This window comes from Miscanthus floridulus, chromosome 15 (genome assembly GCF_019320115.1).
Source record: "Miscanthus floridulus cultivar M001 chromosome 15, ASM1932011v1, whole genome shotgun sequence".
Lineage (NCBI taxonomy): Eukaryota > Viridiplantae > Streptophyta > Magnoliopsida > Poales > Poaceae > Miscanthus > Miscanthus floridulus.
In genome coordinates this window covers 17626012-17638619 of record NC_089594.1, presented here as the reverse complement: position 1 = coordinate 17638619, position 12608 = coordinate 17626012, and positions in this window count along the sequence as shown.

Sequence of the window (12608 nt, the reverse complement as noted above, 5' to 3'; positions counted from 1 at the left end):
ATAAGGTGGGGCAACCTTCACCTATCAGCTGGCTAGTCTTTTGAATTGAGTTAGGCCCAAGGTCTTGGTATGTTGTGGACTCTAGGGGACCGGGGCCTAGGGGCGCTGGCTCATGGGTATAGTGAGTTGGGCTAGATCTGCTGCGCACTCAAACAACCTACCCCATCCCTTTCTCCCATGAAACAACTATAAAATATTTCTCTATTTCCACCTATATGAAGCTATTCCCGAGACCGTGGAGGAGCAGGACGAGGCTATCAGATGACTTGCAGAGATAGAGATTGCAGAGTTGAAGGCTCAGTAGGATGACGAGGCTCTGGATGACCTCCCGTCTGACAGCACAGACGAGGACTACCAGTCGTTACCTCAGATGCCTCCACGCACACACGACAGAGAGGCTAGTGGCTCTAGCTCAGCTCCACAACAGGCTTCGCAGAAAGACCCCACTCTCTTAGTCATACTTGACCGGATGCAGCATGAGCAGAACCGCCAGGCAGAGGAGCAGCAGCATCAGGCAGCAGCACACGCAACAGCCCAAGCACAGATGCAGCTACGTCAGGACCAGCTTTAGGCACAGTTGCTTGCCTTCCAGCAGACCACGTTCGGTTTCATGGAGCACATCCATATGGCTACTGGTGCTCCTTCGTACAAACCTCAGCTGTAGTAGCCTGGTCTAGCAGCTACCTCCTCGGTCCCGACTCCAGCATTACAGTCCAGCGGACTACAGAGTCAGGGACAGCTGCCGGCTCAATTCGCCCTCCCTCCGTGCAGTTCTCTCAGTGGTTTGCTACTCCAAGCACACGGCAGGCTTAGGGGTTTATGCTGATCATTACTGGTTTCACTCCTACACCCTCTGAGTCAGAGCTAGTCACTTCACAGAGCATGTCTACTTCTTTTAGTGAGCTCACAGGCCACCCTACTCCTTCAGAGCTTCAGGTGCCTATGACTACTATGGCAGCTCCAGTGCCTAGGACAGAGACGATCCCGTCTTCAGTAGTGTCGACTGAGCTACCATCGGTTGTGAGGTAGCCTCCTCCTCCTTCTGTATCAGAGGCACCAGTGACAGAGCCGGAGGCTGTTGTGGCTCCTATTCCTCCAGAGTCAGCTATAGAGCCACAAGATCATGCGGCTACTTCTACTTCAGAGTCTCACACGGCCGACCTAGTTACAGAGACCGCTAAGCAGACCCAGACCGCTTCACCACCACCTACACAACTAGAGGGGTAGCTTGAGTCAGTTCAGGGTTAGACTGCTCAGAGTTCTTAGTCCTCAGAGTCCGACATCGACACTCTTGCTACTCAGTTTGAGTACACCGCACGGACCTCATAGCCCGACTCGTCTACTCCAGCCCCACGGCAGGATCCTTAGTTTTTGGTGCTTGATGCCAAAGGGGGAGAGAGAGTATGTTAGACTTAGGGGGAGAGTCGTGAGATGGATTCATGGATTCGTTCTTTTGAGTGCTCTTCATGCATATCATATTTACTTTCATGCATGTGTGATGGATAATGTGACATGTGTGCTCTCTCTGTTATTTATATATGTCATGTCACCACTTATGCTCATTTGCTTTGCTTTCATGTTTTACTCTGATTAATATGAGCATAATGTTTTGTACTCGAGCTTATTTCATATTCTTTGAGTACTTATGTTGGCTTGGTTTGTATAAGCATGTCTAACCCCTTGTTCTTATTATCTCAGGCTTATATAAACCAAGTATGTTGAAAACCTCACTCATCTCTTATACACATACTCGAGGTTGTTGTCATCAATCACCAAAAAGGGGGAGATTGGAAGCATCTAGGCCCCTAGTGGGTTTCAATGATTAATGACAACGTAAGATTATTGTGACTAATGTGTGTTTTGCAGAAACAATTTGAGTTAGGTCACGATAATGGTGATTGTTTGGGCAATCAAAGGTATTCATGCCCCTGTTGATGGAAATCGTTTCGGTTTTCAAAGGATGGACAACAAGGCTAAGGACGGCTAGTTCTAAGTGTCGGTTGGCGTTGGAGAGACACTTAGATTAGTTTAGGGTTTTGTTTTTCCTTTGGCCGTACTATTAAAGAGGGTATGAACTAGTAGCTTGACCTAGGTGAGTCTAATGTGTTAGGTGTGGTGCACACTTGTCAAACTTAGCACTAGGTAGCTCAGAGTTAGCCCAAGGATCATTTGAAGTCAACCCCATTCACAAAGTGCCTTGAATTTGGAGTGTTTGGAGGTGTGACAGAGGGACTGGACGTTGGTCCCTGTGGGACCGGACGCGTCCGTTCAGTGTAAGACAGCGCAAAGAGAACCCAACAGTCGACCGGACGCTGACATAGTCTCATCACCGGACGCGATTGTGCCTAGGGTTTTGTCTCCCGTGAGGACCAGACGCTGTGCCCGTTCCAATGTAGAGAGGTTCCAGAGAAGGGTTTTCTTGACCGGACGCGTCCGGTCAGTGTGGACCGGACCCTGGCAGAGTCCAGTCACACTAGCTGTTGCCTATCAGAGCTAACGTCACATAGCCGTTGGCTACTGACCGGACACGTCAGGTCACCCCGACAAGCGTGTCCGGTCATCACTAAAGTTGCTGAGTTGGACCTCAATGGGTATGTTTGAAAGTGGGGGCTATATATATATATATATATATCTCCTACTCGTCCAACATACCTCTCTTGCTCATTTGTTTAGGTGAGGCAACCATTTGGAGTTCAAGTGTGAGCAAGTGCCTAGTGGGGTGATTGAGATTTGATAATCCAAGATTAAGGACCTCATTAGTGTCTAAGGAGTAGCAAGTGTGCATCCACCTTCCTCGTTAGCCTTGTTTGGGACAAGTGAGAGCTTGTGCTTGTTACTCTTGGTGATCGGCATCACCTAGACGGCTTGGTGGTGATTGGGAGCTTGGTGATCATCCGACGGAGCCTTTGGATGACCCAACTCATCTTGTGAGTGGTTGTGGGCGATTCACCGTGCTGAAGTGGTGAAGAATCAGTCAATAGAGAGCACTTGATCCTTGCGCGGATCAAGGGGGAGCGATACCCTTGCGTGGGTGCTCCAACGAGGACTAGTGGGGAGTGCCAACTCTCCGATACCTCGACAAAACGTCGCCATGTTCCTTCTCTCTCTTTACTTTGAGCATTTACTTTGAGCAATTTAATACTTGTCTTTACATTCCTAGAATTGCCATGTTAGAGTAGGATTGGAACCTAGGTTGCTAAACTCTTTGTGTGATAGAACAATAGAATGCACAATTAGGCACTATGAGTGAAGTGGGCTAAGTATAGGACTCAATTATTGCAAGAATTTTTAGAGAAGCCCAATTCACCTCCTCTTAGGCATCTTGATCGTTTCATCCCTCACTCTCTTCCTCTCTACTACGCAGTGGGCTCGACAGTGGGGAGACGTAATGGTGGGAGGATGAGCAGGCTCGACAGCCACCGGATTTGCAAAGCATGGGCTCTCGATCTCGGGAGACAAGACAAGCGGGCTCGAGTGTCGGATATCCGAGGATGGTGGGTGACCTCTGCAACCGCGGATCCCCTAGGATGGCCAGTGGGCTAGCGAGGAATCTCCATGGACGACCAACAGGCTTGGCAGCAGAGGATCTCTCTGTGGACTGTGGGCGGTCTCGGCAACGACTGATCTCTGGACTTGAACAGCCGGCTCAGCTCACAGGCTGATTTTTTGTTTGTTTTTTTCTTCGATTTACAGAGGTCGGCATGACCACCGCCTCTGTAATTACTGATTAATACATGCCCTTAAGCAGAGGCTGGTGTGCAGCTGATCTTTGGAAATTTGTTATGGCCGTCTCCGAAAAACTGCTCTACGGTAGTAACTAATGAGATTTATAAAGCATTACAGTTAACAAACTAATGACATTAATAAGACCAGAGCAAAAAAAACATGGCCTTAATATGCATAATAATTGTTAGACATGTGTCAAATATGTGTATAGTTTGGTTACGCTACGACTTGAGTTGTATTAGGGGCTAGGATAGAGTTAGGAGTCGAACTCTATAAATATTAGGCAACCCCTGTTGTAACCGTGAGACGACTTCGCGGCTGGTTTGGGTGGCGGCAAGGCCGAGGGAGTGCCCGGATGCCGGTGTAGCTGTTGTTTTATGAGGAGGAGCACCCGTACTTATGCCCTGAGGATGTAGGCACATCGCTGAACCTCCTTAAAAACATCGTGTCTCGGATTCTCGGTGTTATTCTCGTTTGCGTATTTCATTCTATGGTAGTTATGTTTCCGCGTTCTTCGGTTAGTAGATCCGTTCAGATCTGAATCTAACCGGGCACTCTAACAATAATAATAAAATGCATTAGGAGTAGCCTAAGCATATCAGTCAACCTAATGAAGATGTATCAATGTCTCGATGACCCAGATCAAAACAACATCATTCCTTTTGTTTTGTTGACCTTGACTCTACTTTACGTACACTCTAGAATTGCAGCTGCCATTATGTAACTGCACTACGGATAACTAACGTCGCAAGACACCAGTGTCTTCCACTATGTAGATTGAATAATCATTATTGGCCCGCAATGGAGGTAGCTATGAAACCCTAGGAAGATAAATGGAAGACATATATAGTGGAAGACTCCGTACTTGTTAGTGCAAATCCCTGGCCTGCTCTAGTGGAAACGTGAAAACATACTTAGCAATTTTCAAAAGTAAATGTCACTACTACACAAATGATTATTAGCAACAAAGGACTTTCCTAGTAGAGACGGCTCAATCAAAATGGCCCTCTAAATATGGTTTCCAAGTCGGTCTACCTCTAGAAAATGGTTTTTAGAGGAGGCTCGGATTTACAGCTGCCTCTAAAAATGCTCTTACCTTTTAGAGGTGGCTGGATCTAGAGCCGTCTCTAAAAATAGGTAAAACACATTAAAATTCATAACTTTCTGTGCTGATCAAGATTGATTGATTGATTAACTTTTTTTTGGGAACAGGAGGGGCTTGAACCCCTACTGGAATTTTATTTAAAAAACGAGCAAAAAAGCGTAGAATTACAATCATGACACAAAGAAGGTCAAAAAGAAAATCATAAAATTTATACAAAAGCTTCTAGTCATAAATTTATCTGCAAATGAAGGTTTGCTTTTGCTCTGAGTATAATCAGAGCAAACTCTTTCTTGAATACTTGTCTGCATGTTTGCACGGAGTGGGGGATATTCTTGAAGATAATATCATTTCGCATGGTCCAAATAGACCAACACATTGTGATCAGAACCTCCATGAAGAAAGGCAGCTGAAGTTGTAACTTGAAATTGATTGATTAACTTTGTTATATATAAGAGCTAGAACGAAAAGGTTCGGACGATGTTGCGCGCAAGCGCTATCAGTGCTTGCTCAAGTGCCATTCTGCCAACCGATCCGTGACCTGGCCGACGACGGCCCGTCGTAGATGACCTGGCGGTACGTTGAACCACTGGGAAGCCACATATATGTATCCGGTACGAAAAAGGCACGGTCCAAGTCGTCCGCTCTCGAATGCATGAGTCAAGCACTCAAGCTTGCTAATTTAAGCACACGGCCGCATCGGAGTCAAGCTTGCTGCTAGCAAATCGTGCTATCAGATGCTATTATGTAAGTGCACTACAGATAACTAACATCGCAAGACATCAGGGTCTTCCACTATGTAGATTAAATAATCATTATTGGCCCCACTACGCCAGATTGCATATGTAGGAGCGGCTCCAGATGGTCTGTAGCATCGGTTCTGGCAGCCGCCCCTATTAAACCGTTACTACAAATCACCGATTTGTAGGGGCGGCTCGATATTGAGCCGCCCCTACAAATCAATTTCCAGAAATCACGAAAAAAGAGGCAAAAAAATAGCAAATCTTTTTTAATCCGAGGAGGCCCCCACCGGCATCCACACACCCACTCTATGGTTGCAGCATTTTTTTTACGATTTTTGCATACTTTGCGTCGGCCAGGATTCAAACCCGCAACTTCTCCCTCGCGCGCAAACTCCTCTACCACTGCACCTCACAATCACTTATGTCTACAATCCATTTTGGTTCCCCACGTATTATACAAAATTGAATATAAATTGATTGTTTGAGGCCCTAAACTAATTCAAATGAAAAAGTTGTCAACTACAAAGTTTTATAACTTTTCGAGATCTACAACTTTCATTTTGGTAGTTTCTCTATCCAGGGTCACTTATAAAATTTGAATTTTAAATTTGAGAAATCCGAACATAGTTTTCCATGACAAGATGATTTCAAATGAGAAAGTTATCAACTACAAAGTTTCATAACTTTTCAGGATCTACAACTTTCATTTTTACTGTTTGTCCATCCGAGGTTATTTAAAAAATTAAAATTTCAAATTTTTGAAAATTCAATCGTAGTTTTCCTTGACAAGATGATTTTAAATCAAAAAGTTGTCAACTACAAAGTTTCATAACTTTTTGAGATCTACAACTTTTATTATGGTTGTTTTTCCATCCGATGTCGTTTACAAAATTTGAATTTTAGTGCTTAATTTTTAATACTCGGCGTCTATTCGTAGGGGCAGTTCAATATTGAGCCGCCCCTACAAATCCGATTTGTAGGGACAGCTGGATATAGAGCTGCCCCTACAAATCGGGCCATTTGTAGGGGCGACTGATAACACCGGCCGCCCCTACAAACCCATTTATAAGGGCGGCTTATTTGACAATCATTTGACTCTGTTTGTTTCAACTTTATGAGAGCTTTTGGATCTTAGCTTTGTGACCTTTCAGAAGCAAAAAGCTCCTGAAAGCCAAAAGCCACAAGCTCCTCGAAGTAAGCTTCTGGACTGTGGCTCGTGGGAGTTTTTTGTTTTTTGGAAGGTCATAATGTTGAGGTCAAAAACTCCAGAAAGCTGAAACAAACATGGCCTTAACTTAGCTTGGGTCCCCTGATTTTATTTTCGCAAATGGGAATTAAGATCCTTTTGCATTTTGGCGCTCCTAGGGCAAGGAAAATTCCCACCCAACCAAATATCGGCTCATGTTTGAGACAACATAGGTCCATCCCTTTATTAATCTCTTCCGATCTGAACGTTCTTTCCGGCCAGCAACGCAGCCAAAAAAAAAGTCCGAGCCATTCTCACTATAAAGAAATATTTATCTAAAAATATATTGTCACATTGGTGCTCTGTATCCCATCAACCTGGCTGGCTAGCCCAGACACAACAAACTAATCACGCCCTAGTGCCTCCACAAGAAATGTAATTCTCATTTTTCGAGGAGTTAAACAGTTTGAATTTTGACTAAATTTATATTAAAATGTACTAACATTGATGATACAAAATAAGTACCATAAGATTAGTTATAGAATATATTTTTATAATAAATTTATTTAGAGACATAAATGTTAATACTATTTACTATAAATTTGGTCAAACTTGAGTTACTTTGACTTGCACGAATCTATTAATTATATTTTTTCTAGAAGAACGGAGTATTTAATATTTTTCTGTGTGCTGAATGAGACAAAAGGGGCTGAATTACATCTTGAACCCAATAGATTTTTTCATCGACCTCCACAAAATTCTTATCCCTAGGGCACATTAGAGCCTATGTAAAAGTTTGGCACCATTCTGGATCTTTTCGTGGGTAGACTCAATTCAACCTATAATTAAACGGTGTCGTCGCGCGGAAATTCAAATAAACCTCAGAAAGTAGCAAACCATCTCCGAAAAATCTCAAACTAGGTGTTTCCTTCACACGTGGCACGTGCAAGCCTAAGAAAATTTTTGAGACCAATACGACACTGGAATGCGTATGAACCACAGAAACCTTGATAACCTATGTGTATAGTCATGGCTCGATGAAAGGGCTCGTGTACCTCTGTGAAGAATGTATACTCCGCCTATGTCGAAATGGCTTGAATTTTTTTTGGCAAGCATGTATACCCAAATTAAGTTCCCAAACAAGATCTGAGGTTTTTCTGATCATTTTTTTAGTAATATATTTTTCTCCGTGCTGAATGAGACAAAAGAGGGTGAATTACATCTTGGACCCAATAGATTTTTTCATCAACCTCCACAAAATTCTTATCCCTAGGGCACATTAGAGCCTGTGTAAAAGTTTGGTACCATTCCGGATCTTTTCGTGGGTAGACTCAGTTCAACCTATAATAAATCAGTGTCGTCGCGCGGAAATTTAATTAAACCTCAGAAAGTAGCAAACCATCTCCGAAAAATCCCAAACTAGGTGTTTCCTTCACACGTGGCACGTGCAAGCCTAAGAAAATTTTTGAAACCAATACAACACCGGAATGTATATTTCTAGTTGCCCAACAAATATTACACGAATTACATGCATGACAATAATTAAACACACAAAACCGTACAAATTAAAATTAGAACCTAATTAAACTATGACTTTGAAAACCTAGCTAAATAAACATTAATTACTATCGGAATCACTGCCGGGTTTGATCGGGCCACACACACTAACATGCCTCTGTAGCCATATATGGTAATTGATGTCACGGATTATGTATCTGCTTGTATCGATGAAGTCCAATGCCCATATAAGTGCACTCTATCGTGCCTCACAATACCGAAAGAATGGTCGGCCATAGATGTAACCTACTGAACGGCCACTGCCCCTGTTAGGGGTTAAGAAGTATAACTTTTCCCTTCCTTTTGAATTCCTCCGACTGCCAAAATGATTAAGACTCCGCAACTTAGCCCCCGAGACCCGTGTTCGAGTCCCAGGTGGCCCAAATTTTTTGTTTCAATTTTATAAATTATAAAATGAATTTTCTCTGTGAACCTTCTTTCTCCGTGGCCTTCTTAGCGTTCCTCTTCATCTCGGCCTGATCTGGAGACTAGAACAGTACACGCATCAGGTAAATGGATCACTCAACAGTCAACACACAAGCCACAGGCATTCCCATTCACATCTCCAGGAGCACATACATCAATGATCAATGAAGGTTGGAGGAGGAATGGAGCTACTACACCTTTGCTCAATGCCGACTGTGGGCTGGGCTCCTTCGAGTATTGCGAGCAGGGAGTACAAACTAGTTGGGGACCAGTGGCGCCGAGGAGCTGTGGATCCCTCACTACTACTAGTAGCTCAGAAGAGAATGGCCACCCCAATGTCCATCTATCGGAAGTCTAGACATATATATTTATATTTATATTTAGCTAGTGTTTAAATTCAGAGAGTAAAATTTAGAAATGTTACGTTCGGTGTCTAATCGAGTGTTTAAATAGTAATAAGGTCAGTCTCAATGGTAGTTTTAAATAACTTTCATTCTCATTAATTGCTATGATACGTCGGCATATTTGCTGAGTTGGCAGAGTATTAATGAGGAGGAGAGAGGAGATGAGAGTTTCATCAGGATCAAACATCCTTCACGGTTATGTGCATAATGATTACATAGTTAACAATAATCTAACTATCTTTACATGCATCAACAATGAGGGGCTCATTGTGATCAAGCCATACGTAAGCAGGTTCGTCACCCTCTTGAAGGATAGGTAGGGGTACGTTCGCCCCGAATGGAGGCATTTCCTGATAGCCCCTGTAGTCTTCTTCATCATCGACACCGATAATCTTCATTTTCCCTTCTAGGACTACTTTTAGCCTTCCTATTGTCTTATTGTCCCTTGCATAGAAGACTTGCATAACATCTCTTGTAAGGACAAAGGGGTTGTCTCTGTATGTAGTCTTAGTGAGATCAACGGTAGTGAACCCTTCGCTGTCAGTGTTGATTTCCTCGAGCCAGACCCACTGGCAGCAAAAAAGAGCTGCCTTCAATGGACCGTAGGCTAGCTCTCATATCTCCTCTATGAAACCATAGTATGTCGCTTGCACGTTGTCGTTTTTGTCGTGAGCATCAAAACGAACACCATAATTTTGGTATGTGCTCTTTCCATCTTGCTTTTTTGTGTAAAATGTGAATCCATTGATCTTATACCCTTGGTACTTAAGATATGTACTCGAAGGTCCCTTAGCTAAGGCATCCAATTGATTACCCAACTTTATTCCAAGCAAGCGATGTCGCAACCAGTTGACAAATTCCTCCTTATGTTTTTTATCTAGCCAAGTCAGTGACCTACTCGGATACAGAGTTTGCAGCGATTGCCTGTGCTCATCATTGTATGGCATCACACCCTCGGCTTGCTGGAGAACAGCAAACTGTGCCTGCCTGAAAGAAATAGGGTCGTCTACTGTAACAGATTTCTCCCCGATCGTTCCTTTGCCACGTAGTCTTCCCTCGTCACGAGATTCTGGAACTCCGACCCTTTTGATGTCCAGATAATATGTGCAGAACTCAATGGCCTCCTCCGTTGACCATCCTTCAACCATGCCCCCTTCCGGCCTGAATCTGTTCCTAACATACCTCCTGAAAACTTTCATCAATCTTTCAAAAGGGAACATCTGATGCAGGTACATTGGGCCAATGGCTCTATTTTGGTCAACAAGATGAATGAGCAGATGCAATGAGATATCAAAGTAAGTCGGCAGGAAATGCATCTCAAGCCTAACGAGAGTTTCGGTTATGTCCCGCTGTAGCTGCTCTATAGTGTGGACACATCAATAACCTTTTTTGAGATTGCGTTGAAGAACGAGCAAAGCTTTATGATTGGGGCACAGACCTTTGGGGGGAGGATACCACGCAGGGCAACAGGGAGCAGCTGAGTCATAATGACATGACAGTCATGGGCCTTCATAGGGCCATAGTTGAACTTGAGTTCTCTCATGTTCACTAGCCTCTTCAGGTTTGCATAGTAGCCTATTGGGACTTTGAGTTCATTGAAGAAAGAAATAAGCGCATGCTTTTCTTCCATCTTCAATGTCCATGACGCAACCGAAAGTTTGAACTGGCCATTCTCTAGCTCCACGGGATGCAGCTCCTTCCTGATTCCCAAGTGTTGCATGTCCAAGCGTGTGGCTAGTGAATCCTTCGATGTCCCTCCGGTGTCCATCAAGGTGTTAAGAGTGTTAGCGCACACATTTTTAGTGATGTGCATGGGATCAAGACAGTGGCATACACTCAGAAATGGCCAGTAAGGTAGTTTCCAGAAAACCTATTTTTTCTTCCAAACGCTCCCATCAGACGCTGCTACTGCATTGTCCCCCTTCCCAAGGACAACCTCCAGTTTGTTGAGTTCTTGAAGTATCGCAGGCCCGTCTTGATATTTTGGAGCTAAGCGTTTCTCAATAGTACTGTTGAAATCTTTTCTGTTCCTGCGGTAAGGGTGATCCTTAGGTAGGAACCTATGGTGTCCCGTATAAACTATCTTTGAGTTATTTGGTAGATTTACCGCATCGGTGTCGTCCAAGCAGTCGACACATCCAGTATAGCCTTTTGTCTTCTCTCTGGACAACAAACCTTGACCTGGCAGGTCGGTGATTGTAGCGATAAGTACTCCCTTGATCGTGACATGTTCCTTTTTGTACTCGTCCCAAACATCCGGCACACCCTTTTCAAACATCTCCACTAGTTCATCGATCACTGGTTCCAGAAACACATCGATGTCATTCCTAGGTTGTCTTGGCCCTTGGATCAATAGTGGCATCTGGATGTACGACCGCTTTATATAGACCCAAGATGGAAGGTTGTATATACAGAGTGTCACTCGCCAGGTGCTATGATTGCTTCTAACTTGGTTGAAATGATTCATCCCATCTGTGCTCAAAGCAAACCAAAGATGCCTTACCTTTCCACCAATGTCCTTATAGAATATAGTATTGACAGTCCTCCAGTCATGCTCATCGGCGGGGTGCCTCATCATTGTATCTTTTTTATGCTCTTCGCCATGCCAACGCAATAGCTTGGCTGATTTTGCACATGCAAATAGCCTATGCACCTGGGGAGCTATAGGGAAAATCAAATGACCTTTACAGGACCTCCTCTGGTCTTGGTCCCCTCATCTGACGGCCATTTCTTATACCGTGGAGCTTCACACTTGGGGCACTTGTCCAAGTCTTTATATTTTTCTCCACGGTATAATATGCAATCATTGGAACACGCGTGAATTTTTTCAACCTCGAGGCCGATGGGGCAGATCATTTGCTTTGGCCAAGTATGTCTTTTGTGGCAACTCATTTTTTTCTGGGAGCATTTTCCTTATTATACCTAACAACTGATCGAAGCCTTTATTGCTCAATCCATTTGTCGATTTGAACTCTAACAGCATGATGTCAGCTTCCAGTTTGCTCATTGGACAATCCCTATACAATGGTGTTTTGCCATCTTGTCTCATTTTCTCTAGCTTTCTCAACGGTCTTTCACTAAGACATCCAGTCTCTACATTACGCAGCAGCTGAAAAATGCCATCGTTATCCTCGGTCTCGTCAGCTAGCATGTTCCTAAACACATTATTAACTGTGGCCATAGGTTCCGTGTTGACACCGGGTTCCTCGTCAGCATCGTGGATGGCTACGTCAGGCATGCCCACATCATCATCGTTTTCCTGCAGAACATTCACACCAATCTCACCATGCATAGTCCATATCGTATAGTTTGGCATGAACCCCCTGTTAATCAAGTGCGATCGTATAGACTCAATTTGACGAAAGTTTCTTTGATTCTTGCAATGTTTGCATGGGTAGAAGACAGGGTTCCCATTCCCAGCATGGGCTTTGGCATCGGTGATCAACTGGCTGACGCCATGCATG